Below are 12,928 nucleotides of genomic sequence, written 5' to 3' on the forward strand. Positions count from 1 at the left end.
TTTCACAATGAGATCTGAACTGTAGATGCAGTTTTGTACCTAGTTCTTTCTTATTATCAATTTTTTTGTTAATGATTTTGTACTAATGTTCAATAAATATCTGTCAAATGACAAAATGAAGTCATTAACACTAGAAATAATAAGTGTGCTTTCTTTGGGATCCTGCATTTCTTGTTTTATAACTGACCCCAGCACTGTTAGTGGGGTACATTTCATTCTATCAAACTTATAATCATGCTGCTTCACTGCTAAATCCACCTACTTTCAAGTGCTCAGACCATTAAATCTTTGTAGCCACTCAATATACGGGGTAGGGTAACTTGAAAAATAAGACAGATGAGCATGCAGGACGTTTGCAGAGGCAGAATAATATGGCTTAGCAACATTAACTGTAATAACCAGAAGTCCTGTCTGCGGAGGCCAAAGCAACTCCAGGTTGGATGCTAATCCACCATGTTGGCTTCTGATTAACCCCAGTTCCGGGATGGCCTCCAAGATGATTATTTTATCTGTTGTTCCTTGTATAAGAAGAGCATGTACTTACCGTAAATCCTGCCCTTACATCAAAACAACCTTGGCTATAAATCCTGGCCTTAGGCAGATTCACACAACATTCCTGCCTTTCCCTCCAAGTGTCCTACACATTCCTTTCCTCTGGTACTTGAGTGCTGGGTCTGCGGGTAATGGAACAGGGATCCACTACCTTGTCTCGCCACTGCCCAAGGCACAGACATGTCTTCTGTTCATAAGTTCCTATTAGCTAGGAATGGGATTCGTCAGGCTCTTTCTTTGGCCTCTCAGCTTCCTCAGACTGTGGGCTAAGTGGGCACAGGCTGGCCCACTGTGACACGTGTGGTAAGCCAGGCCAGGAGCTGAGAGACCAAGAAGTGGAGGAAATCTTGTGGTGGGCAGCCACTTTTAAGTGGAACAGTGGCTCACATTTCAGATGCTTGTGGACCTCCCTGTCAGTGTGGGGACACCCCCAAAATGCCAGGGGGTTTAAAGTGATGGTGAACTGAGAGCCATCTGTCACACTGTGGCTCAGAAGGGCTGTGGGCAGCTAACGTAGTAAGATGGCCATCTCTCAGTGGGAGCCAGTCGTCAGTAGATGCAAAAGCAAAACAGCTGGCCAGGTGCAGTGGCTCATGCCTGTAATGCCAGCACTTTTTGAAGCCGAGGCCAGTGGATTACCTGAGGCCAGGAGTTCAAGACCAGCCTGGTCAACATGGTGAAACCCCACCTCTACTAAAAATACAGTATTAGCTGGGTGTGGTTGCCTGTAGACCCAACTACTCAGGAGGCTGAGGCAGGAGAATCACTTGAACCCTGGAGGGGGAGGTTGCAGTGAGCTGAGATCATGCCACTGCACTCCAGACTCCATCTCAAAAAAAAAAAAAAAAAGGAAAACAGCTTGAGTAGGAACTGCAATTAAGAAAAAGATTTTGTTTAAGGGCCCTACAGTCAAAAGTTAACTTACTTAAAACTGAAATTTGGGCGTCATATGTATTGTTTTAAGGCCTCTACACTTTCCATAAAACTTCTGAGTCTACTGAATTCTGTTTCTCCATTTACTTCTGTCTGTTCCTCCTTCCTCCTGCCATATGAGGAATCCTAAAAAAGGAATTTCCAACAGCCTGGGATCCCTTGGGGAAAACAGAGAAGGCATCAAAGACTCCTCTTTTGGGGAAGAATCTGTTTTTCCTCATGAAACCCAAGAGTAACAAGCAGACAGATTCTACTCAGGTCTAAAACCACACTCTTGTGTTATGTGATCTCTGGTTAGTGTGTGGGGAGGGTGGGAAGGTGGTACAGAGATGACTTTGTACTGTGAGAGGAGCTGATCTTGGTGTATGCAATGGCCAGCAGTCACAGGCAAGAGCTATACTGTTAGAGGTGGCTGACAGCAGTTGTTCACAGCAAGTTGTTATTACTTTCAGGGCTACTCATATCTTGGCATGTTGGATAAGAAAAGTATGGTTTAGCTTAGAAAACCGAGGCAATGCCATTCAGGACGTAGGATAGGCAAGCACTTTATGACTAAAACACCATACGCAATGGCAACAAAAGCCAAAATAGACAAATGGGATCTAATTAAACTCCAGAGCTTCTGCACAGCAAAAGAAACTATCATTAGAGTGAACCAGCAACCAATAGAATGGGAAAAAATTTTTGCAAGCTACGCAGCTGACAAAGGGCCAATATCCAGAATCTACAAAGAACTTAAACTTACAAGAAAAAAACAACCGCATCAAAAAGTAGGCAAAGGATATGAACAGATACTTCTCAAAAGGAGACATTTATGCAGCCAACAAACATGAAAAAAGCTCAACGTCACTCATCTTGAGAAATGCAAATCAAAACCACATTGAGATACCATCTCACACTAGTTAGAATGATGATCATTAAAAATCAGGAGACAACAGATGCCAGAGAGGATGTGGAAAAATAGGAACACTTTTACACTGTTGGTGGGAGTGTAATAAATCAGTTCAACCATTGTGGAAGAAAGTGTGGCAAATGCTCAAAAATCTAGAACTAGAAATACCATTTGACCCAGCAATCCCATTTGGGTATATAAATATATACCCAAAGGATCATAAGTCATTCTGTTACAAAGACACATGTTTATTGTGGCATTCTTCACAATAGCAAAGATTTGGGACCAACTCAAATGCCCATCAATGATAGACTGGATAAAGAAAATGTGGCACATATACATCATAGAATACTATGCAGCCATAAAAAAGGATGAGTTCATGTCCTTTGCAGGAACATGGATGAGACTGGAAACCATCATTCTCAGCAAACTGACACAAGAACAGAAAACCAAACACCACATGTTCTCACTCATAAGAGCATGAACAATGAAAACACATGGACACAGGGAGGGGAATATCACACACCAGGGCCTGCTGGGGGATGGGGGGCTGGGGGAGGGCTAACAGGGGAGTGGGGGGCTAGGAGAGGGATAACATTAGGATAAATACCTAACGTAGATGACAGGTTGATGGATGCATCAAACCACCATGGTAGGTGTATACCTATGTAACAAACCTGCATGTTCTGCACATGTACCCCAGAACTTAAAAGTATAATAAAAAAAAAAAAGAAAAAAAGTGTACACAGTGGCTCACTTCTGTAAGTGGCTCCACCTTTAAGCCAGCGATATAATTAAGAAACAAGCTACATTGAAAAGAAGATACTTTTCCTGGCAATCTTGTTTTCAGATAATGCTGTTTAGGTCTAAGCTCTGTGCCTTTGAGATGTCAATCTTCTTTACCTGGTTTCATCTTAGTCATGTCTTTGGCTAGGTTGTGTAAAGGTGGGAGAGAAGCTATGAGAACTGGCAAATGAAGAATCTTACAGGTCTATAAGATCTGTTTCTGTTTGTGTATATGTCTATATACATTTAGTGTGTTGTGTATGTGATGGATAATTACCAAAATATATGACAGAGCTCTTATTTGGTTTAAACAAAAAGTTAAGTTCTGGCTGAGCACAGTGGCTCACTCCTGTAATCCCAGCACTTTGGGAGGCCAAGGCAGGTGGACTGCCTGAGGTCAGGAGTTGGAGACCAGCCTGAACAATATGCTGAAACCCCATCTCTATTAAAGATACAAAAATTAGATGGGCATGGTGGTGTGCACCTGTAGTCCCAGATACTCGGGAGGCTGAGACAGAAGAATTGCTTGAACCCCGGAAGCAGAGGCTGCAGTGAGCTGAGATTATGCCACTGCACTCCAGCCTGGGTCACAGAGTGAGACTCTGTCTCAAAAAAAAAAAAAAAGAAGAAGAAGAAGAAGAAAAAGAAAACCTTCTTATCAGAAATATAGAAACCAACTCAAATGCCTGTTAGTTCACCTGACTTCAGTAATCTTTCAAATAAAACTTGTTTCAAAGTTATTTTCAGTAATTTGAAATCTTAAAGTCGGTTATGTTAAATTAAGTAATCTTAGGTTTTTCAATGGAAATCAGGGTTACTAAGTTAAAGTAGTAGTTAATATATGTAATTAAAACTACTAGATATGAGAGAAACAATTATATCAGGTGAATAAAGAAAGATGTGTTTTGGTAAGAAGTTTATTAAAAACATGAAGATGAGGTTTTTGCATAAAGGAAAAGTAGCCGGGTGCGGTGGCTCAAGCCTGTAATCCCAGCACTTTGGGAGGCCAAGGCGGGTGGATCACGAGGTCAAGAGATCAAGACCATCCTGGTCAACAAGGTGAAACCCCGTCTCTACTAAAAATACAAAAAATTAGCTGGGCATGGTGGCATGTGCCTGTAATCCCAGCTACTTAGGAGGCTGAGGCAGGAGAATTGCCTGAACCCAGGAGGCGGAGGTTGCGGTGAGCCGAGATCGCGCCATTGCACTCCAGCCTGGGTAACGAGTGAAACTCCATCTCGGGGCAGGGAAAAAAAAAAAAAAGGAAAAGTAACCACATAGTTTAAAGGCTAAAGGTTGTTTTAAAATGCATGAAAAATGATACAGATAAAACTAGCTGGATAGAAAGGGAAATGATAGAAGATAGAGAACGATGAACTTTTGATTGATTCCTGGTGGCCGTGTGGTTGCCTATGGTATGGAGCTGGAGCTGTGCTTTAGTTACTAAAGGTAAGAGTGACCAGTGGAATTTAGAGACAAATCCAACTCCTAAGGAGCTGGTTCATTGGATACACAAGGATATGCAAACCAGTAAGCAAAAAGTGAAATATATAATCCCTTGGTTATCATCTATAAAAGCTAAAATAAGAGTGCCAGATTGGGCCTTGACACTGGGCCAAGCTCACATGTGGATCCGTCTGAGCTCGGGTCACTAGCCCCAAAGCTACCTACCAAGGGGAAAATTACCACGGGGCAACAGAAAGTACCTCTGAGACCTGTGGTTGCCAAGAAGATAGTCAGTGTGGGAAACGGGCAAGACCAAGTAACTACCGAAACCAGAGGGACCAGTGTGAAGGAAATGTTCCCTTTGTAGATCGGTATCATCAGCTCCCTGGGAAACCTTTTTTTTTTTTTTTGAATTGTGAGAATAACTCATTTGGAGCAGTGTCTTTGGTTTTAAATGCCACAGAGTAGAAAAACATGTCTGGGTTGATGCAGGACCCCCAGCTCACTACTGAACAATCACAGATGGCTATTCGTGATCCAGGCACATTGGAGGTTATTCCTGAGGGAACAGCCAGCCGGATGGACTGGATAAAAGCCTTTGTAGATCTGTTTACCCTGAGAATGGAGTCAGCCCAAATGCTATGTGGAGCACCCCATATGAAGCAGCTGATATGCTTTGTCTATAAGCCATGTAGAACTGGCTTTATGACAGGGATATTCACCCCCTCAGTAGGCCCATTACCCAGGTCATGGTAAATGCTAAGAGAGACAGAGAGAGAGAAACACAGAGAGAGAGAGACACAGAGAGAGACACAGAGAGAGAGGGACACAGAGAGAGAGAGACACAGAGAGAGAGACACACACAGAGAGAGACACACAGAGAGAGAGACACACAGAGAGAGACACACAGAGAGAGACACACAGAGAGAGACACACAGAGAGACACAGAGAGACAGAGACACAGAGACACAGAGAGAGACACAGAGAGACACAGAGAGAGAGAGACAGAGAGAGACAGAGAGAGACACAGAGACAGAGAAAGAGACAGAGAAAGAGACAGAGACAGAAAGAGAGACAGAGAGAGACAGAGAGAGACAGAGAGACAGAGAGAGACAGAGTGAGACAGAGTGAGACAGAGTGAGTGTGTGTGTGTGTGTGTGTGTGTGTGTGTGTGTGGTGTGCAGGAGGGAGAGGGGAGGCTTTTGCATGGGCACCTCACTACTGATGCAAAATTAAAAGTTCAGGAAGCCTCAAATTTGCTGTCTCAACTTCACCTCATGGGTATTACAGACGCTGATTAAAACATTAACAAGAGCGTGGGGAATGGCAAAAGGAGTCAAAGGACTTAACCTAAGGAGGTAAAATTTTTTAAAGTTACTAAAAAAGGGGGAATGCTGGGAAGATGGCCGCCTAAGAACAGCTCAGGACTTCAGCTCCCAGTGAAAGTGCAGAGGGTGAGTGGATGCCGCATTTCTAGACGAACTCTTATTGCCCACAGACCAGGAGATACCCAGGCAGAGGGGTCGCCAGCGTCGCAGTCCCAGCCGGTGTGGCTGTTTTGGCCCCTGTGGGGCTGATTCCGCCCGCGCGGCTGCTGTGACCACTCCCTGTTGCTGCGGTTCTCCGGACAAAAGCCACTGGTCTGGGAGCCCTCTTAGCTGGCGAGCAGAGCCCTGAGACGGCAGAATAGCCCATTCATCTGAAATAGCGAGTCAGGCCAGGAGATTCCTAGGCAAAAAATCCGCCAGGAGCCGGCGCCGCAGTTCAAGCCGACTCCGTGAGTCGCAGTACGGGAGATCCCGGCGCCTTTTCAACAAGCGACCAGAACGCGGGGTCGTTCAACTTAAAAGAAAAGACTCTGAGTCAGGGAGCCAGGTGATCAGGCTCGGTTGGTCCCACCCCTCCACCCCCAACAACAATGAAAACAAAAACAGTAATTGGAAACCCTCTGGGTTGAGCCCTTCAAACCAAGCACAGCTGAACCGGGACGGTCCGGCTCCGTGGGGGAGGGGCTTCCGCCATTACTGAGACTCTCCACCGCCAGGAAGGCAGGCTGCCGTTGCCGAGGCAACCTCCCACAACAGAGAGAGTCCGCCATAACAGAGGCGGGGCCACCGTTGCCGAGACAGTTCTAACTACGCCCATATAAAAAGGACTACAGGGAAGAGCTCAGGGCAGCTGGGCGGAGCCCACAGCAGCTCAGCAAAGCCCCTGCGGGCAGGCAGTGGTTAGGCGTGGTGCTAGCTGGGCGGGTCCGACCTGAAAGAAAAATCAAAAAAGGCAGTAGTGCAACGGAAACTCATAAAGCTCCAACTCCCTGGGACAGAGACAGACAACAGGTGGATAAACCCACAAAAATGGGAAGAAACCATCGTAAAAAGGATGAAAACTCCCGAAACCAGAACACCTCTCCTCCTAAAAGGGATCACAACTCCTCACCAGCAAGGGAACCAGACCGGATGGAGAAGGAGGGTGATGAAATGACAGAATCAGACTTCAGAAGGTGGGTAGTAAGAAACTACAATGAGCTAAAAGAACATGTTCTAACCCATCGCAAAGAAAACAGGAACCTTAAAAAAAGATTGGACGAACTGCTGACGAGAATGGACAGCATAGAGAGGAGTATAAGTGAATTGATGGAGCTGAAAAACGCAACATGAGAACTTCGTGAAGCATGCACAAGCTTCAACAGCCGAATTGACCAAGCGGAAGAAAGGATATCAGAGGTCGAAGATCAACTCAATGAAATAAAAAGAGAAGGCAAGAACAGAGAAAAAAGCGCAAAAAGGAATGAACAAAATCTTCAAGAAATGTGGGACTATGTGAAAAGACCTAATCTACGTCTGATAGGTGTACCTGAATGTGATGAAGAGAATGAATCCAAGCTGGAAAATACTCTTCAGGATATTATCCGGGAAAACTTCCCTAACCTAGCAAGGCAGACCAATATTCAAATCCAGGAAATACAGAGAACACCACAAAGATATTCCTCAAGAAGAGCAACCCCAAGGCACATAATCGTCAGATTCACCAGGGTTGAAATGAAAGAGAAAATGCTAAGGGCAGCCAAAGAGAAAGGTCGGGTTACCCACAAAGGGAAGCCCATTAGACTCACAGCAGATCTCTCAGCAGAAACCCTACAAGCCAGAAGAGATTGGGGGCCAATATTCAACATCCTTAAAGAAAAGAACTTTCAACCCAGAATCTCCTATCCAGCCAAACTAAGCTTCATAAGTGAAGGAAAAATAAAATCCTTTGTGAACAAGCAAGCACTCAGAGATTTCATCACCACCAAACCTGCTCTACAAGAACTCCTGAAAGAGGCTCTACACATATAAAGGAACAACCAGTACCAGCCACTCCAAAAACACACCAAATGGTAAAAAAGCATCAACACAATCAAGAATCTGCATCAACTAACCAACAAAACAGCCAGGTAGCATCAAAATGACAGCATCAAATTCACACATAACAATACTATCCCTAAATGTCAATGGACCAAATGCCCCAATCAAAAGACACACACTGGCAAATTGGATAAAAAGCCAAAACCCATCAGTGTGCTGTATCCAGGAAACCCATCTTACATGCAAGGATACACAAAGGCTCAAAATAAAGGGATGGAGGAAGATCTACCAAGCAAATGGAGAGCAAAAAAAGGCAGGAGTTGCAATTCTCATCTCTGATAAAATAGACTTTAAAGCAACAAAGATCAAAAGAGACAAAGAAGGACATTACATAATGGTAAAAGGATCACTGCAACAAGAAGAGCTAACGATCCTAAATATATACGCACCCAATACAGGAGCACCCAGATACATAAGGCAAGTTCTTAATGACTTACAAAGAGACTTAGACTCCCACACAATAATAGTGGGAGACTTTAACACCCCATTGTCAATATTAGACAGATCAACCAGACAGAAAATCAACAAGGATATCCAGGACCTGAATACAGACCTGGAACAAGCAAACCTAATAGACATTTACAGAACTCTCCACCCCAAATCCACAGAATATACATTCTTCTCAGCACCACATCACACCTACTCTAAAATTGACCACATAATTGGCAATAAATCACTCCTCAGCAAATGCAAAAGAACAGAAATCATAACAAACAGTCTCTCAGACCACAGTGCAATCGAGTTAGAACTCAGAATGCAGAAACTAACTCAGAACCGCACAGCTTCATGGAAACTGAACAACTTGCTCCTGAATGTTGACTGGATAAACAATGAAATGAAGGCAGAAATAAAGATGTTCTTAGAAACCAATGAGAACGAAGACACAACATACCAGAATCTCTGGGACACATTTAAAGCAGTCTCTAGAGGAAAATATATAGCAATGAGTGCCCACATGAGAAGAAAGGAGAGATCTAAAATTGACACCCTATCATCAAAATTGAAAGAGCTAGAGGAGCAAGATCAAAAAAACTCAAAACCTAGCAGAAGACAGGAAATAACTAAGATCAGAGCAGAACTGAAGGAAATAGAGACACAAAAAACTCTTCAAAAAATCAATAAATCCAGGAGCTGGTTTTTTGAAAAGATCAACAAAATAGACAGACCACTAGCCAGATTAATAAAAAAGAAAAGAGAGAATAACCAAATTGATGCAATAAAAAACGATAAAGGGGATATCACCACAGATTCCACAGAAATCCAAACCATCATCAGAGATTATTACAAACAACTCTATGCACATAAACTAGTAAACCTGGAAGAAATGGATAAATTCCTGGACACCTGCAACCTCCCAAGCCAAAACCTGGAAGAAGCTGAAACCCTGAATAGACCAATAACATGGTCTGAAGTCGAGGCAGCAATAAAGAGCCTACCACCCAAAAAAAGCCCAGGTCCAGATGGGTTCACAGCTGAATTCTACCAGACATACAAAGAGGAGCTGATACCATTCCTTCTGAAACTATTCCAGACAATCCAAAAAGAGGGAATCCTTCCCAAATCATTTTACGAGACAAACATCATCCTGATACCAAAACCCGGCAGAGACTCAACAAGAAAAGAAAATTTCAGGCCAATATCCATGATGAACATAGATGCAAAAATCTTCAATAAAATACTGGCAAACCGATTGCAACAGCATATCAAAAAGCTCATCCACCATGATCAAGTAGGATTCATCCCGGGGATGCAAGGCTGGTTCAACATAGGCAAGTCCATAAACGTAATTCACCACATAAACAGAACCAAAGACAAAAACCACATGATTATCTCGATTGATGCAGAGAAGGCTTTTGACAAAATTCAACAACCCTTTATGCTAAAAACCCTCAATAAACTAGGTATTGACGGAACGTATCTCAAAACAATAAAAGCTATTTACGACAAACCAACAGCCAATATCATACTGAATGGGCAAAAACTGGAAGCATTCCCTTTGAAATCTGGCACTAGACAAGGATGCCCTCTCTCACCACTCCTATTCAATATAGTACTGGAAGTTCTAGCCAGAGCAATCAGGCAAGAAAAAGAAATAAAGGGTATCCAAATTGGAAAGGAGGAAATCAAATTGTCTCTATTTGCAGATGACATGATTGTATATCTGGAAGACCCCATCATCTCAGCCCAAAATCTCCTGAAACTGATCAACAACTTCAGCAAAGTCTCAGGATACAAAATCAATGTGCAAAAATCACAAGCATTCCTATACACCAGTAATAGACTTCAAGAGAGCCAAATCAAGAACGAACTGCCATTCACAATTGCTACAAAGAGAATAAAGTACTTAGGAATACAACTAACAAGGAACGTAAAGGACCTCTTCAAGGAGAACTACAAGCCATTGCTCAATGAAATAAGAGAGGATACAAACAGATGGAGAAATATTCCATGTTCATGGTTAGGAAGAATCAACATCGTGAAAATGGCCATACTGCCCAAAGTAATTTACAGATTCAACACTATTCCCATCAAGCTACCAATGACCTTCTTCACAGAACTGGAAAAAAACACCTTAAACTTCATATGGAACCAAAAGAGAGCCCGCATAGCCAAGTCAATTCTAAGCAAAAAGAACAAAGCAGGAGGCATCACACTACCGGACTTCAAACTACACTACAAGGCTACAGTAATCAAAACAGCATGGTACTGGTACCAAAACAGAGATATAGACCAATGGAACAGAACAGAGGCCTCAGAGGAAATACAACATACCCACAACCATCTGATCTTCGACAAACCTGACAAAAACAAGCAATGGGGAAAGGACTCCCTGTTTAATAAATGGTGTTGGGAAAACTGGCTAGCCATGTGCAGAAAGCAGAAACAGGACCCCTTCCTGACACCTTACACCAAAATTAACTCCAGATGGATTAAAGACTTAAACATCAGACCTAATACCACAAAAACCTTAGAAGAAAATCTAGGCAAAACCATTCAGGACATAGGTGTAGGCAAGGACTTCATGACCAAAACGCCAAAAGCAATGGCAACAAAAGCCAAAATAGACAAATGGGACCTAATCAAACTCCACAGCTTCTGCACGGCAAAAGAAACAGTCAGTAGAGTGAATCGGCAACCAACAGAATGGGAAAAAATTTTCGCAGTCTACCCATCTGACAAAGGGCTAACATCCAGAATCTACAAAGAACTAAAACAGATTTACAAGAAAAAAAACCAAACCCATTCAAAAGTGGGTGAAGGACATGAACAGACACTTTACAAAAGACGATATATATGAGGCCAACAAACATGAAAAAATGCTCATCATCACTGGTCATCAGAGAAATGCAAATCAAAACCACATTGAGATACCATCTCACGCCAGTTAGAATGGCAATCATTAAAAAATCTGGAGACAACAGATGCTGGAGAGGATGTGGAGAAATAGGAACACTTTTACACTGTTGGTGGAAGTGTAAATTAGTTCAACCATCGTGGAAGACAGTGTGGCGATTCCTCAAGGATCTAGAAATTCCATTTGACCCAGCAATCTCATTACTGGGTATATATCCAAAGGATTATAAATTGTTCTGTTATAAAAACACATGCACACATATGTTCATTGTGGCACTGTTTACAATAGCAATGACCTGGAACCAACCCAAATGCCCATCAATGATAGACTGGACAAAAAGTGTGGAAAATGTGGCACACATACACCATGGAATACTATGCAGCCATAAAAAACAAGTTCGTGTCCTTTGTAGGGACATGGATGAATCTGGAAACCATTCTCAGCAAACTGACACAAGAACAGAAAATCAAACACCGCGTGTTCTCACTCATAGGTGGGTGTTGAACAATGAGAACTCATGGACACAAGGAGGGGAGCATAACACACTGGCGTCTGTTGGGGGGGAATGAGGAGGGAGAGTGGGTGGTAGGGAGGTTGGGGAGGGATAACATGGGGAGAAATGCCAGATATAGATGATGGGGGGATGGAGGTGGCAAACCATATTGCCATGTATGTACCTATGCAACAATCCTACATGTTCTGCACATGTACCCTAGAACCTCAAGTGCAATAAAATGTGTGTGTGTGTGTGTGTGTGTGTGTGTGTGTGTGTATGTGTGTATTCCTTTGGAAACACAAGCTTGGTACATTGTCTAAATGGCTCCCTTACAAGGTTCCTGGCCTGTGTTAAGTAAAGAGTATCACTTTCTGACAGGCCCAGGAACAAAGATAATTTTGGAACTCAAAAAGAGGAAATTTGCACAGATGATATGACAAGAATATGACAAGAATAGTCTAACGGGAAATCCTTGGTCTCAAGGCTTTTAAAAACATCAAATCTAAAATTCCTTATAAAGTTCCACCAAAGCCAACTGAAAAGAAGCCAGTATGACCAATCGCTATTCTTGCTACACTTTAGGCAAATAATTAGGCCAAGTATCATGAGATTCAAATTTATTTTGCAAATTAAGCAAACAAATTGGTACTGCTAATTTTAATTTTTTTCCATTATTCCTGAAATACCAAGGTACTATAATTTATCCTTGGTAGAATTGGGGAAACTGGAGAGAGAAAAACTTAGATTCTAGTCCTAACCACTGTTTTTCTTTTCTTTTTGTTTTTGTTTTTTGAGACAGTCTCACTCTGTTGCCCAGGCTGGAGTGCAGTGGCACAAACTTGGCTCACTGCAACTTCTGCCTCCCAGGTCCAAACTATTCTCAACCACCCGAGTAGCTGGGATTATAGGCATGTGTCACCACACCCAACTAACTTTTGTAGTTTTAGTAGAGACAGGGTTTTCCCATGTTGGCCAGGCTGGTCTCCAACTCCTGAGCTGAAGGAACCTGCCCTCCTCCGCCTCCCAAAGTGCTGGGATTACAGGTGTGGGCCACTGTGCCA

At 42.9% G+C, this 12,928-nt stretch overlaps 1 protein-coding gene across 14 annotated transcripts in view; it reads right to left on the minus strand.

Annotated features, from left to right (window-relative positions):
• The window catches only part of PDE8B (phosphodiesterase 8B), a 371,501-nt gene that overhangs the window by 28,607 nt on the left and 329,966 nt on the right, over positions 1–12,928 (minus strand). The window lies entirely within an intron of this gene.

This window comes from Saimiri boliviensis, chromosome 1 (assembly GCF_048565385.1).
Source record: "Saimiri boliviensis isolate mSaiBol1 chromosome 1, mSaiBol1.pri, whole genome shotgun sequence".
NCBI lineage: Eukaryota > Metazoa > Chordata > Mammalia > Primates > Cebidae > Saimiri > Saimiri boliviensis.